This window comes from Cololabis saira, unplaced genomic scaffold, assembly GCF_033807715.1.
Source record: "Cololabis saira isolate AMF1-May2022 unplaced genomic scaffold, fColSai1.1 scf118, whole genome shotgun sequence".
Classification (NCBI taxonomy): Eukaryota; Metazoa; Chordata; class Actinopteri; order Beloniformes; family Belonidae; genus Cololabis; species Cololabis saira.
The window spans coordinates 23,892-37,144 of NW_026906282.1; the positions used below are offsets into that span (position 1 = coordinate 23,892).

Here is a 13,253-nt window from a genome sequence, read left to right on the forward strand (position 1 = left end):
TTTTCCATTTAACTTCTCCAATTTTACATGTCTTTTTTAAAATTCAAAATCGCTGAAATTCCACGTTTACTGTTCACATATTGAAAAGAGAGGCTGCAGCCAGATGAGCCTCACCATGGATTGCGCAGCCACTCGGCTAACTGTGCTGACAGTGAGACCGTATTGTAACTATTAAAGTGTTCAAACACTTTTGCTGTATGAACTGAATTTACATAGTTTATTTAATATACAGCTTTTCTCCACTGTACGTGTTTCTTGAGTCGGAAAGCGGCTGGAGAGAGGCGGACAGTGAGGCACGTAGTTCTCCTGCCTCACGGTAGGGGCAATCGTGATCCCAACATCGGAGTTTATACATTCACTGTTTTAGGCAAGGCAAGGCAAGGCAAGGCAAGGCAAGGCAAGGCAAGGCAAGGCAAGGCAAGGCAAGGCAAGGCAAGGCAAGTTTATTTGTATAGCACAATTCAACACAAGGTAATTCAAAGTGCTTTACATCAACATTAAAAGTGGAAAGACACAATTAAACAGTAAATAACAAATCATAAGTATTTAATTTAAGAGTACGCTTAAATAACAAATAAAATGGAATAAAATGATAAGAAAAGAGGTTTTAGATGGCGTCCTGACACCGTCAGTGAGTTTGGTGTGTGTGGTAAGGACCACCCAAGCCCAGATGTGTACAACTCATACTTACCTGGCAGGGGAGATACCATGATCAAGAAGGTGGTTCACCCAAGGCGAGGCTAAGCCATTGCACTTCGGCTGTGCTGACCTTTGCGAATTCCCCAAATGTGGGAATCTCGACTGCATAATTTGTGGTAGTGGGGGACTGCGTTCGCGCTCTCCCCTGATCAAATGTTGAATAAAAAATAACTCATCAATAAATATCATGTCTGTTATCAATGACAATTGGCAGCTAGGAGACTCCACAACTCAAAAGTCATCTGCAAAGAAATAATGTAAAATGAAAGAAATGTTTTCAAGGTTTTGTTTATCCAGTGAATTGACTGAAAAGTTATTTTCCATTTAACTTCTCCAATTTTACATGTCTTTTTTAAAATTCAAAATCGCTGAAATTCCATGTTTACTGTTCACATATTGAAAAGAGAGGCTGCAGCCAGATGAGCCTCACCATGGATTGCGCAGCCACTCGGCTAACTGTGCTGGCAGTGAGACCGTATTGTAACTATTAACGTGTTCAAACACTTTTGCTGTATGAACTGAATTTACAGAGTTTATTTAATATACAGCTTTTCTCCACTGTACGTGTTTCTTTTGTCGGAAAGCGGCTGCAGAGAGGCGCACAGTGAGGCACGTAGTTCTCCTGCCTCACGGTAGGGGCAATCGTGATCCCAACATCGGAGTTTATACATTCACTGTTTTAGGCAAGGCAAGGCAAGGCAAGGCAAGGCAAGGCAAGGCAAGGCAAGGCAAGTTAATTTGTATAGCACAATTCAACACAAGGTAATTCAAAGTGCTTTACATCAACATTAAAAGTGGAAAGACACAATTAAACAGTAAATAACAAATCATAAGTATTTAATTTAAGAGTACGCTTAAATAACAAATAAAATGATAAGAAAAGAGGTTTTAGATGGGGCCTGACACCGTCAGTGAGTTTGGTGTGTGTGGTAAGGACCACCCAAGCCCAGATGTGTACAACTCATACTTACCTGGTCGGGGGGGATACCATGATCAAGAAGGTGGTTCACCCAAGGCGAGGCTAAGCCATTGCACTTCGGCTGTGCTGACCTTTGCGAATTCCCCAAATGTGGGAATCTCGACTGCATAATTTGTGGTAGTGGGGGACTGCGTTCGCGCTCTCCCTTGATCAAATGTTGAATAGAAAATAACTCATCAATAAATATCATGTCTGTTATCAATGACAATTGGCAGCTAGGAGACTCCACAACTCAAAGGTCATCTGCAAAGAAATAATGTAAAATGAAAGAAATGTCTTCAAGGTTTTGTTTATCCAGTGAATTGACTAAAAAGTTATTTTCCATTTAACTTCTCCAATTTTACATGTCTTTTTTAAAATTCAAAATCGCTGAAATTCCATGTTTACTGTTCACATATTGAAAAGAGAGGCTGCAGCCAGATGAGCCTCACCATGGATTGCGCAGCCACTCGGCTAACTGTGCTGGCAGTGAGACCGTATTGTAACTATTAAAGTGTTCAAACACTTTTGCTGTATGAACTGAATTTACATAGTTTATTTAATATACAGCTTTTCTCCACTGTACGTGTTTCTTGTGTCGGGAAGCGGCTGCAGAGAGGCGCACAGTGAGGCACGTAGTTCTCCTGCCTCACGGTAGGGGCAATTGTGATCCCAACATCGGAGTTTATACATTCACTGTTTTAGGCAAGGCAAGGCAAGGCAAGGCAAGGCAAGTTTATTTGTATAGCACAATTCAACACAAGGTAATTCAAAGTGCTTTACATCAACATTAAAAGTGGAAAGACACAATTAAACAGTAAATAACAAATCATAAGTATTTAATTTAAGAGTACGCTTAAATAACAAATAAAATGGAATAAAATGATAAGAAAAGAGGTTTTAGATGGCGTCCTGACACCGTCAGTGAGTTTGGTGTGTGTGGTAAGGACCACCCAAGCCCAGATGTGTACAACTCATACTTACCTGGCAGGGGAGATACCATGATCAAGAAGGTGGTTCACCCAAGGCGAGGCTAAGCCATTGCACTTCGGCTGTGCTGACCTTTGCGAACTCCCCAAATGTGGGAATCTCAACTGCATAATTTGTGGTAGTGGGGGACTGCGTTCGCGCTCTCCCCTGATCAAATGTTGAATAAAAAATAACTCATCAATAAATATCATGTCTGTTATCAATGACAATTGGCAGCTAGGAGACTCCACAACTCAAAAGTCATCTGCAAAGAAATAATGTAAAATGAAAGAAATGTTTTCAAGGTTTTGTTTATCCAGTGAATTGACTGAAAAGTTATTTTCCATTTAACTTCTCCAATTTTACATGTCTTTTTTAAAATTCAAAATCGCTGAAATTCCATGTTTACTGTTCACATATTGAAAAGAGAGGCTGCAGCCAGATGAGCCTCACCATGGATTGCGCAGCCACTCGGCTAACTGTGCTGGCAGTGAGACCGTATTGTAACTATTAAAGTGTTCAAACACTTTTGCTGTATGAACTGAATTTACATAGTTTATTTAATATACAGCTTTTCTCCACTGTACGTGTTTCTTGTGTCGGAAAGCGGCTGCAGAGAGGCGCACAGTGAGGCACGTAGTTCTCCTGCCTCACGGTAGGGGCAATCGTGATCCCAACATCGGAGTTTATACATTCACTGTTTTAGGCAAGGCAAGGCAAGGCAAGGCAAGGCAAGGCAAGGCAAGGCAAGGCAAGGCAAGGCAAGGCAAGGCAAGTTTATTTGTATAGCACAATTCAACACAAGGTAATTCAAAGTGCTTTACATCAACATTAAAAGTGGAAAGACACAATTAAACAGTAAATAACAAATCATAAGTATTTAATTTAAGAGTACGCTTAAATAACAAATAAAATGATAAGAAAAGAGGTTTTAGATGGCGTCCTGACACCGTCAGTGAGTTTGGTGTGTGTGGTAAGGACCACCCAAGCCCAGATGTGTACAACTCATACTTACCTGGCAGGGGAGATACCATGATCAAGAAGGTGGTTCACCCAAGGCGAGGCTAAGCCATTGCACTTCGGCTGTGCTGACCTTTGCGAATTCCCCAAATGTGGGAATCTCGACTGCATAATTTGTGGTAGTGGGGGACTGCGTTCGCGCTCTCCCCTGATCAAATATTGAATAAAAAATAACTCATCAATAAATATCATGTCTGTTATCAATGACAATTGGCAGCTAGGAGACTCCACAACTCAAAGGTCATCTGCAAAGAAATAATGTAAAGTGAAAGAAATGTCTTCAAGGTTTTGTTTATCCAGTGAATTGACTGTAAAGTTATTTTCCATTTAACTTCTCCAATTTTACATGTCTTTTTTAAAATTCAAAATCGCTGAAATTCCACGTTTACTGTTCACATATTGAAAAGAGAGGCTGCAGCCAGATGAGCCTCACCATGGATTGCGCAGCCACTCGGCTAACTGTGCTGACAGTGAGACCGTATTGTAACTATTAAAGTGTTCAAACACTTTTGCTGTATGAACTGAATTTACATAGTTTATTTAATATACAGCTTTTCTCCACTGTACGTGTTTCTTGAGTCGGAAAGCGGCTGGAGAGAGGCGGACAGTGAGGCACGTAGTTCTCCTGCCTCACGGTAGGGGCAATCGTGATCCCAACATCGGAGTTTATACATTCACTGTTTTAGGCAAGGCAAGGCAAGGCAAGGCAAGGCAAGGCAAGGCAAGGCAAGGCAAGGCAAGGCAAGTTTATTTGTATAGCACAATTCAACACAAGGTAATTCAAAGTGCTTTACATCAACATTAAAAGTGGAAAGACACAATTAAACAGTAAATAACAAATCATAAGTATTTAATTTAAGAGTACGCTTAAATAACAAATAAAATGGAATAAAATGATAAGAAAAGAGGTTTTAGATGGCGTCCTGACACCGTCAGTGAGTTTGGTGTGTGTGGTAAGGACCACCCAAGCCCAGATGTGTACAACTCATACTTACCTGGCAGGGGAGATACCATGATCAAGAAGGTGGTTCACCCAAGGCGAGGCTAAGCCATTGCACTTCGGCTGTGCTGACCTTTGCGAATTCCCCAAATGTGGGAATCTCGACTGCATAATTTGTGGTAGTGGGGGACTGCGTTCGCGCTCTCCCCTGATCAAATGTTGAATAAAAAATAACTCATCAATAAATATCATGTCTGTTATCAATGACAATTGGCAGCTAGGAGACTCCACAACTCAAAAGTCATCTGCAAAGAAATAATGTAAAATGAAAGAAATGTTTTCAAGGTTTTGTTTATCCAGTGAATTGACTGAAAAGTTATTTTCCATTTAACTTCTCCAATTTTACATGTCTTTTTTAAAATTCAAAATCGCTGAAATTCCATGTTTACTGTTCACATATTGAAAAGAGAGGCTGCAGCCAGATGAGCCTCACCATGGATTGCGCAGCCACTCGGCTAACTGTGCTGGCAGTGAGACCGTATTGTAACTATTAAAGTGTTCAAACACTTTTGCTGTATGAACTGAATTTACAGAGTTTATTTAATATACAGCTTTTCTCCACTGTACGTGTTTCTTTTGTCGGAAAGCGGCTGCAGAGAGGCGCACAGTGAGGCACGTAGTTCTCCTGCCTCACGGTAGGGGCAATCGTGATCCCAACATCGGAGTTTATACATTCACTGTTTTAGGCAAGGCAAGGCAAGGCAAGGCAAGGCAAGGCAAGGCAAGGCAAGGCAAGGCAAGTTTATTTGTATAGCACAATTCAACACAAGGTAATTCAAAGTGCTTTACATCAACATTAAAAGTGGAAAGACACAATTAAACAGTAAATAACAAATCATAAGTATTTAATTTAAGAGTACGCTTAAATAACAAATAAAATGATAAGAAAAGAGGTTTTAGATGGCGTCCTGACACCGTCAGTGAGTTTGGTGTGTGTGGTAAGGACCACCCAAGCCCAGATGTGTACAACTCATACTTACCTGGCAGGGGAGATACCATGATCAAGAAGGTGGTTCACCCAAGGCGAGGCTAAGCCATTGCACTTCGGCTGTGCTGACCTTTGCGAATTCCCCAAATGTGGGAATCTCGACTGCATAATTTGTGGTAGTGGGGGACTGCGTTCGCGCTCTCCCCTGATCAAATATTGAATAAAAAATAACTCATCAATAAATATCATGTCTGTTATCAATGACAATTGGCAGCTAGGAGACTCCACAACTCAAAGGTCATCTGCAAAGAAATAATGTAAAGTGAAAGAAATGTCTTCAAGGTTTTGTTTATCCAGTGAATTGACTGTAAAGTTATTTTCCATTTAACTTCTCCAATTTTACATGTCTTTTTTAAAATTCAAAATCGCTGAAATTCCACGTTTACTGTTCACATATTGAAAAGAGAGGCTGCAGCCAGATGAGCCTCACCATGGATTGCGCAGCCACTCGGCTAACTGTGCTGACAGTGAGACCGTATTGTAACTATTAAAGTGTTCAAACACTTTTGCTGTATGAACTGAATTTACATAGTTTATTTAATATACAGCTTTTCTCCACTGTACGTGTTTCTTGAGTCGGAAAGCGGCTGGAGAGAGGCGGACAGTGAGGCACGTAGTTCTCCTAACTCACGGTAGGGGCAATCGTGATCCCAACATCGGAGTTTATACATTCACTGTTTTAGGCAAGGCAAGGCAAGGCAAGGCAAGTTTATTTGTATAGCACAATTCAACACAAGGTAATTCAAAGTGCTTTACATCAACATTAAAAGTGGAAAGACACAATTAAACAGCAAATAACAAATCATAAGTATTTAATTTAAGAGTACGCTTAAATAACAAATAAAATGGAATAAAATGATAAGAAAAGAGGTTTTAGATGGCATCCTTACACCGTCAGTGAGTTTGGTGTGTGTGGTAAGGACCACCCAAGCCCAGATGTGTACAACTCATACTTACCTGGTCGGGGGGGATACCATGATCAAGAAGGTGGTTCACCCAAGGCGAGGCTAAGCCATTGCACTTCGGCTGTGCTGACCTTTGCGAATTCCCCAAATGTGGGAATCTCGACTGCATAATTTGTGGTAGTGGGGGACTGCGTTCGCGCTCTCCCTTGATCAAATGTTGAATAGAAAATAACTCATCAATAAATATCATGTCTGTTATCAATGACAATTGGCAGCTAGGAGACTCCACAACTCAAAGGTCATCTGCAAAGAAATAATGTAAAATGAAAGAAATGTCTTCAAGGTTTTGTTTATCCAGTGAATTGACTAAAAAGTTATTTTCCATTTAACTTCTCCAATTTTACATGTCTTTTTTAAAATTCAAAATCGCTGAAATTCCATGTTTACTGTTCACATATTGAAAAGAGAGGCTGCAGCCAGATGAGCCTCACCATGGATTGCGCAGCCACTCGGCTAACTGTGCTGGCAGTGAGACCGTATTGTAACTATTAAAGTGTTCAAACACTTTTGCTGTATGAACTGAATTTACATAGTTTATTTAATATACAGCTTTTCTCCACTGTACGTGTTTCTTGTGTCGGAAAGCGGCTGCAGAGAGGCGCACAGTGAGGCACGTAGTTCTCCTGCCTCACGGTAGGGGCAATTGTGATCCCAACATCGGAGTTTATACATTCACTGTTTTAGGCAAGGCAAGGCAAGGCAAGGCAAGTTTATTTGTATAGCACAATTCAACACAAGGTAATTCAAAGTGCTTTACATCAACATTAAAAGTGGAAAGACACAATTAAACAGTAAATAACAAATCATAAGTATTTAATTTAAGAGTACGCTTAAATAACAAATAAAATGGAATAAAATGATAAGAAAAGAGGTTTTAGATGGCGTCCTGACACCGTCAGTGAGTTTGGTGTGTGTGGTAAGGACCACCCAAGCCCAGATGTGTACAACTCATACTTACCTGGCAGGGGAGATACCATGATCAAGAAGGTGGTTCACCCAAGGCGAGGCTAAGCCATTGCACTTCGGCTGTGCTGACCTTTGCGAACTCCCCAAATGTGGGAATCTCAACTGCATAATTTGTGGTAGTGGGGGACTGCGTTCGCGCTCTCCCCTGATCAAATGTTGAATAAAAAATAACTCATCAATAAATATCATGTCTGTTATCAATGACAATTGGCAGCTAGGAGACTCCACAACTCAAAAGTCATCTGCAAAGAAATAATGTAAAATGAAAGAAATGTTTTCAAGGTTTTGTTTATCCAGTGAATTGACTGAAAAGTTATTTTCCATTTAACTTCTCCAATTTTACATGTCTTTTTTAAAATTCAAAATCGCTGAAATTCCATGTTTACTGTTCACATATTGAAAAGAGAGGCTGCAGCCAGATGAGCCTCACCATGGATTGCGCAGCCACTCGGCTAACTGTGCTGGCAGTGAGACCGTATTGTAACTATTAAAGTGTTCAAACACTTTTGCTGTATGAACTGAATTTACATAGTTTATTTAATATACAGCTTTTCTCCACTGTACGTGTTTCTTGTGTCGGAAAGCGGCTGCAGAGAGGCGCACAGTGAGGCACGTAGTTCTCCTGCCTCACGGTAGGGGCAATCGTGATCCCAACATCGGAGTTTATACATTCACTGTTTTAGGCAAGGCAAGGCAAGGCAAGGCAAGTTTATTTGTATAGCACAATTCAACACAAGGTAATTCAAAGTGCTTTACATCAACATTAAAAGTGGAAAGACACAATTAAACAGCAAATAACAAATCATAAGTATTTAATTTAAGAGTACGCTTAAATAACAAATAAAATGGAATAAAATGATAAGAAAAGAGGTTTTAGATGGCATCCTTACACCGTCAGTGAGTTTGGTGTGTGTGGTAAGGACCACCCAAGCCCAGATGTGTACAACTCATACTTACCTGGCAGGGGAGATACCATGATCAAGAAGGTGGTTCACCCAAGGCGAGGCTAAGCCATTGCACTTCGGCTGTGCTGACCTTTGCGAATTCCCCAAATGTGGGAATCTCGACTGCATAATTTGTGGTAGTGGGGGACTGCGTTCGCGCTCTCCCCTGATCAAATGTTGAATAAAAATAACTCATCAATAAATATCATGTCTGTAATCAATGACAATTGGCAGCTAGGAGACTCCACAACTCAAAGGTCATCTGCAAAGAAATAATGTAAAGTGAAAGAAATGTCTTCAAGGTTTTGTTTATCCAGTGAATTGACTGAAAAGTTATTTTCCATTTAACTTCTCCAATTTTACATGTCTTTTTTAAAATTCAAAATCGCTGAAATTCCACGTTTACTGTTCACATATTGAAAAGAGAGGCTGCAGCCAAATCCACCATGGATTTCGCAGCCACTCGGCTAACTGTGCTGACAGTGAGACCGTATTGTAACTATTAAAGTGTTCAAACACTTTTGCTGTATGAACTGAATTTACATAGTTTATTTAATATACAGCTTTTCTCCACTGTACGTGTTTCTTGTGTCGGAAAGCGGCTGCAGAGAGGCGCACAGTGAGGCACGTAGTTCTCCTGCCTCACGGTAGGGGCAATCGTGATCCCAACATCGGAGTTTATACATTCACTGTTTTAGGCAAGGCAAGGCAAGGCAAGGCAAGTTTATTTGTATAGCACAATTCAACACAAGGTAATTCAAAGTGCTTTACATCAACATTAAAAGTGGAAAGACACAATTAAACAGCAAATAACAAATCATAAGTATTTAATTTAAGAGTACGCTTAAATAACAAATAAAATGGAATAAAATGATAAGAAAAGAGGTTTTAGATGGCATCCTGACACCGTCAGTGAGTTTGGTGTGTGTGGTAAGGACCACCCAAGCCCAGATGTGTACAACTCATACTTACCTGGCAGGGGAGATACCATGATCAAGAAGGTGGTTCACCCAAGGCGAGGCTAAGCCATTGCACTTCGGCTGTGCTGACCTTTGCGAATTCCCCAAATGTGGGAATCTCGACTGCATAATTTGTGGTAGTGGGGGACTGCGTTCGCGCTCTCCCCTGATCAAATGTTGAATAAAAATAACTCATCAATAAATATCATGTCTGTTATCAATGACAATTGGCAGCTAGGAGACTCCACAACTCAAAGGTCATCTGCAAAGAAATAATGTAAAGTGAAAGAAATGTCTTCAAGGTTTTGTTTATCCAGTGAATTGACTGAAAAGTTATTTTCCATTTAACTTCTCCAATTTTACATGTCTTTTTTAAAATTCAAAATCGCTGAAATTCCACGTTTACTGTTCACATATTGAAAAGAGTGGCTGCAGCCAAATCCACCATGGATTTCGCAGCCACTCGGCTAACTGTGCTGACAGTGAGACCGTATTGTAACTATTAAAGTGTTCAAACACTTTTGCTGTATGAACTGAATTTACATAGTTTATTTAATATACAGCTTTTCTCCACTGTACGTGTTTCTTGTGTCGGAAAGCGGCTGCAGAGAGGCGCACAGTGAGGCACGTAGTTCTCCTGCCTCACGGTAGGGGCAATCGTGATCCCAACATCGGAGTTTATACATTCACTGTTTTAGGCAAGGCAAGGCAAGGCAAGGCAAGTTTATTTGTATAGCACAATTCAACACAAGGTAATTCAAAGTGCTTTACATCAACATTAAAAGTGGAAAGACACAATTAAACAGCAAATAACAAATCATAAGTATTTAATTTAAGAGTACGCTTAAATAACAAATAAAATGGAATAAAATGATAAGAAAAGAGGTTTTAGATGGCATCCTGACACCGTCAGTGAGTTTGGTGTGTGTGGTAAGGACCACCCAAGCCCAGATGTGTACAACTCATACTTACCTGGCAGGGGAGATACCATGATCAAGAAGGTGGTTCACCCAAGGCGAGGCTAAGCCATTGCACTTCGGCTGTGCTGACCTTTGCGAATTCCCCAAATGTGGGAATCTCGACTGCATAATTTGTGGTAGTGGGGGACTGCGTTCGCGCTCTCCCCTGATCAAATGTTGAATAAAAATAACTCATCAATAAATATCATGTCTGTTATCAATGACAATTGGCAGCTAGGAGACTCCACAACTCAAAGGTCATCTGCAAAGAAATAATGTAAAGTGAAAGAAATGTCTTCAAGGTTTTGTTTATCCAGTGAATTGACTGAAAAGTTATTTTCCATTTAACTTCTCCAATTTTACATGTCTTTTTTAAAATTCAAAATCGCTGAAATTCCACGTTTACTGTTCACATATTGAAAAGAGAGGCTGCAGCCAAATCCACCATGGATTTCGCAGCCACTCGGCTAACTGTGCTGACAGTGAGACCGTATTGTAACTATTAAAGTGTTCAAACACTTTTGCTGTATGAACTGAATTTACATAGTTTATTTAATATACAGCTTTTCTCCACTGTACGTGTTTCTTGTGTCGGAAAGCGGCTGCAGAGAGGCGCACAGTGAGGCACGTAGTTCTCCTGCCTCACGGTAGGGGCAATCGTGATCCCAACATCGGAGTTTATACATTCACTGTTTTAGGCAAGGCAAGGCAAGGCAAGGCAAGTTTATTTGTATAGCACAATTCAACACAAGGTAATTCAAAGTGCTTTACATCAACATTAAAAGTGGAAAGACACAATTAAACAGCAAATAACAAATCATAAGTATTTAATTTAAGAGTACGCTTAAATAACAAATAAAATGGAATAAAATGATAAGAAAAGAGGTTTTAGATGGCATCCTGACACCGTCAGTGAGTTTGGTGTGTGTGGTAAGGACCACCCAAGCCCAGATGTGTACAACTCATACTTACCTGGCAGGGGAGATACCATGATCAAGAAGGTGGTTCACCCAAGGCGAGGCTAAGCCATTGCACTTCGGCTGTGCTGACCTTTGCGAATTCCCCAAATGTGGGAATCTCGACTGCATAATTTGTGGTAGTGGGGGACTGCGTTCGCGCTCTCCCCTGATCAAATGTTGAATAAAAATAACTCATCAATAAATATCATGTCTGTTATCAATGACAATTGGCAGCTAGGAGACTCCACAACTCAAAGGTCATCTGCAAAGAAATAATGTAAAGTGAAAGAAATGTCTTCAAGGTTTTGTTTATCCAGTGAATTGACTGAAAAGTTATTTTCCATTTAACTTCTCCAATTTTACATGTCTTTTTTAAAATTCAAAATCGCTGAAATTCCACGTTTACTGTTCACATATTGAAAAGAGAGGCTGCAGCCAGATGAGCCTCACCATGGATTGCGCAGCCACTCGGCTAACTGCTGGCAGTGAGACCGTATTGTAACTATTAAAGTGTTCAAACACTTTTGCTGTATGAACTGAATTTACATAGTTTATTTAATATACAGCTTTTCTCCACTGTACGTGTTTCTTGTGTCGGAAAGCGGCTGCAGAGAGGCGCACAGTGAGGCACGTAGTTCTCCTGCCTCACGGTAGGGGCAATCGTGATCCCAACATCGGAGTTTATACATTCACTGTTTTAGGCAAGGCAAGGCAAGGCAAGGCAAGGCAAGGCAAGGCAAGGCAAGGCAAGTTTATTTGTATAGCACAATTCAACACAAGGTAATTCAAAGTGCTTTACATCAACATTAAAAGTGGAAAGACACAATTAAACAGTAAATAACAAATCATAAGTATTTAATTTAAGAGTACGCTTAAATAACAAATAAAATGGAATAAAATGATAAGAAAAGAGGTTTTAGATGGCGTCCTGACACCGTCAGTGAGTTTGGTGTGTGTGGTAAGGACCACCCAAGCCCAGATGTGTACAACTCATACTTACCTGGCAGGGGAGATACCATGATCAAGAAGGTGGTTCACCCAAGGCGAGGCTAAGCCATTGCACTTCGGCTGTGCTGACCTTTGCGAATTCCCCAAATGTGGGAATCTCGACTGCATAATTTGTGGTAGTGGGGGACTGCGTTCGCGCTCTCCCCTGATCAAATGTTGAATAAAAATAACTCATCAATAAATATCATGTCTGTTATCAATGACAATTGGCAGCTAGGAGACTCCACAACTCAAAGGTCATCTGCAAAGAAATAATGTAAAGTGAAAGAAATGTCTTCAAGGTTTTGTTTATCCAGTGAATTGACTGAAAAGTTATTTTCCATTTAACTTCTCCAATTTTACATGTCTTTTTTAAAATTCAAAATCGCTGAAATTCCACGTTTACTGTTCACATATTGAAAAGAGAGGCTGCAGCCAGATGAGCCTCACCATGGATTGCGCAGCCACTCGGCTAACTGCTGGCAGTGAGACCGTATTGTAACTATTAAAGTGTTCAAACACTTTTGCTGTATGAACTGAATTTACATAGTTTATTTAATATACAGCTTTTCTCCACTGTACGTGTTTCTTGTGTCGGAAAGCGGCTGCAGAGAGGCGCACAGTGAGGCACGTAGTTCTCCTGCCTCACGGTAGGGGCAATCGTGATCCCAACATCGGAGTTTATACATTCACTGTTTTAGGCAAGGCAAGGCAAGGCAAGGCAAGGCAAGGCAAGGCAAGGCAAGGCAAGGCAAGGCAAGGCAAGGCAAGGCAAGGCAAGTTTATTTGTATAGCACAATTCAACACAAGGTAATTCAAAGTGCTTTACATCAACATTAAAAGTGGAAAGACACAATTAAACAGTAAATAACAAATCATA

At 40.5% G+C, this 13,253-nt stretch overlaps 13 non-coding genes across 13 annotated transcripts; all 13 read left to right on the forward strand.

Moving 5' to 3' along the window:
- The first annotated feature begins 683 nt into the window (after positions 1 to 683).
- Positions 684 to 847, forward strand: LOC133438708 (U1 spliceosomal RNA). The gene has a single exon (XR_009781769.1). It is a non-coding gene; the product is annotated as a U1 spliceosomal RNA (small nuclear RNA).
- An 815-nt stretch (positions 848 to 1,662) lies between these two features.
- On the forward strand, positions 1,663 to 1,827 carry LOC133438685 (U1 spliceosomal RNA). Its single transcript, XR_009781748.1, has one exon. It is a non-coding gene; the product is annotated as a U1 spliceosomal RNA (small nuclear RNA).
- An 806-nt stretch (positions 1,828 to 2,633) lies between these two features.
- LOC133438677 (U1 spliceosomal RNA) lies at positions 2,634 to 2,797 on the forward strand. Its single transcript, XR_009781741.1, has one exon. It is a non-coding gene; the product is annotated as a U1 spliceosomal RNA (small nuclear RNA).
- An 836-nt stretch (positions 2,798 to 3,633) lies between these two features.
- Positions 3,634 to 3,797, forward strand: LOC133438709 (U1 spliceosomal RNA). Its single transcript, XR_009781770.1, has one exon. It is a non-coding gene; the product is annotated as a U1 spliceosomal RNA (small nuclear RNA).
- Positions 3,798 to 4,633: 836 nt separating this feature from the next.
- Positions 4,634 to 4,797, forward strand: LOC133438712 (U1 spliceosomal RNA). Its single transcript, XR_009781772.1, has one exon. It is a non-coding gene; the product is annotated as a U1 spliceosomal RNA (small nuclear RNA).
- Positions 4,798 to 5,618: 821 nt separating this feature from the next.
- On the forward strand, positions 5,619 to 5,782 carry LOC133438713 (U1 spliceosomal RNA). Its single transcript, XR_009781773.1, has one exon. It is a non-coding gene; the product is annotated as a U1 spliceosomal RNA (small nuclear RNA).
- An 801-nt stretch (positions 5,783 to 6,583) lies between these two features.
- On the forward strand, positions 6,584 to 6,748 carry LOC133438686 (U1 spliceosomal RNA). The gene has a single exon (XR_009781749.1). It is a non-coding gene; the product is annotated as a U1 spliceosomal RNA (small nuclear RNA).
- Positions 6,749 to 7,549: 801 nt separating this feature from the next.
- On the forward strand, positions 7,550 to 7,713 carry LOC133438679 (U1 spliceosomal RNA). Its single transcript, XR_009781742.1, has one exon. It is a non-coding gene; the product is annotated as a U1 spliceosomal RNA (small nuclear RNA).
- Positions 7,714 to 8,514: 801 nt separating this feature from the next.
- LOC133438714 (U1 spliceosomal RNA) lies at positions 8,515 to 8,678 on the forward strand. Its single transcript, XR_009781774.1, has one exon. It is a non-coding gene; the product is annotated as a U1 spliceosomal RNA (small nuclear RNA).
- Positions 8,679 to 9,473: 795 nt separating this feature from the next.
- LOC133438715 (U1 spliceosomal RNA) lies at positions 9,474 to 9,637 on the forward strand. Its single transcript, XR_009781775.1, has one exon. It is a non-coding gene; the product is annotated as a U1 spliceosomal RNA (small nuclear RNA).
- A 795-nt stretch (positions 9,638 to 10,432) lies between these two features.
- LOC133438716 (U1 spliceosomal RNA) lies at positions 10,433 to 10,596 on the forward strand. The gene has a single exon (XR_009781776.1). It is a non-coding gene; the product is annotated as a U1 spliceosomal RNA (small nuclear RNA).
- A 795-nt stretch (positions 10,597 to 11,391) lies between these two features.
- Positions 11,392 to 11,555, forward strand: LOC133438717 (U1 spliceosomal RNA). The gene has a single exon (XR_009781777.1). It is a non-coding gene; the product is annotated as a U1 spliceosomal RNA (small nuclear RNA).
- An 823-nt stretch (positions 11,556 to 12,378) lies between these two features.
- LOC133438718 (U1 spliceosomal RNA) lies at positions 12,379 to 12,542 on the forward strand. Its single transcript, XR_009781778.1, has one exon. It is a non-coding gene; the product is annotated as a U1 spliceosomal RNA (small nuclear RNA).
- Positions 12,543 to 13,253: the final 711 nt, after the last annotated feature.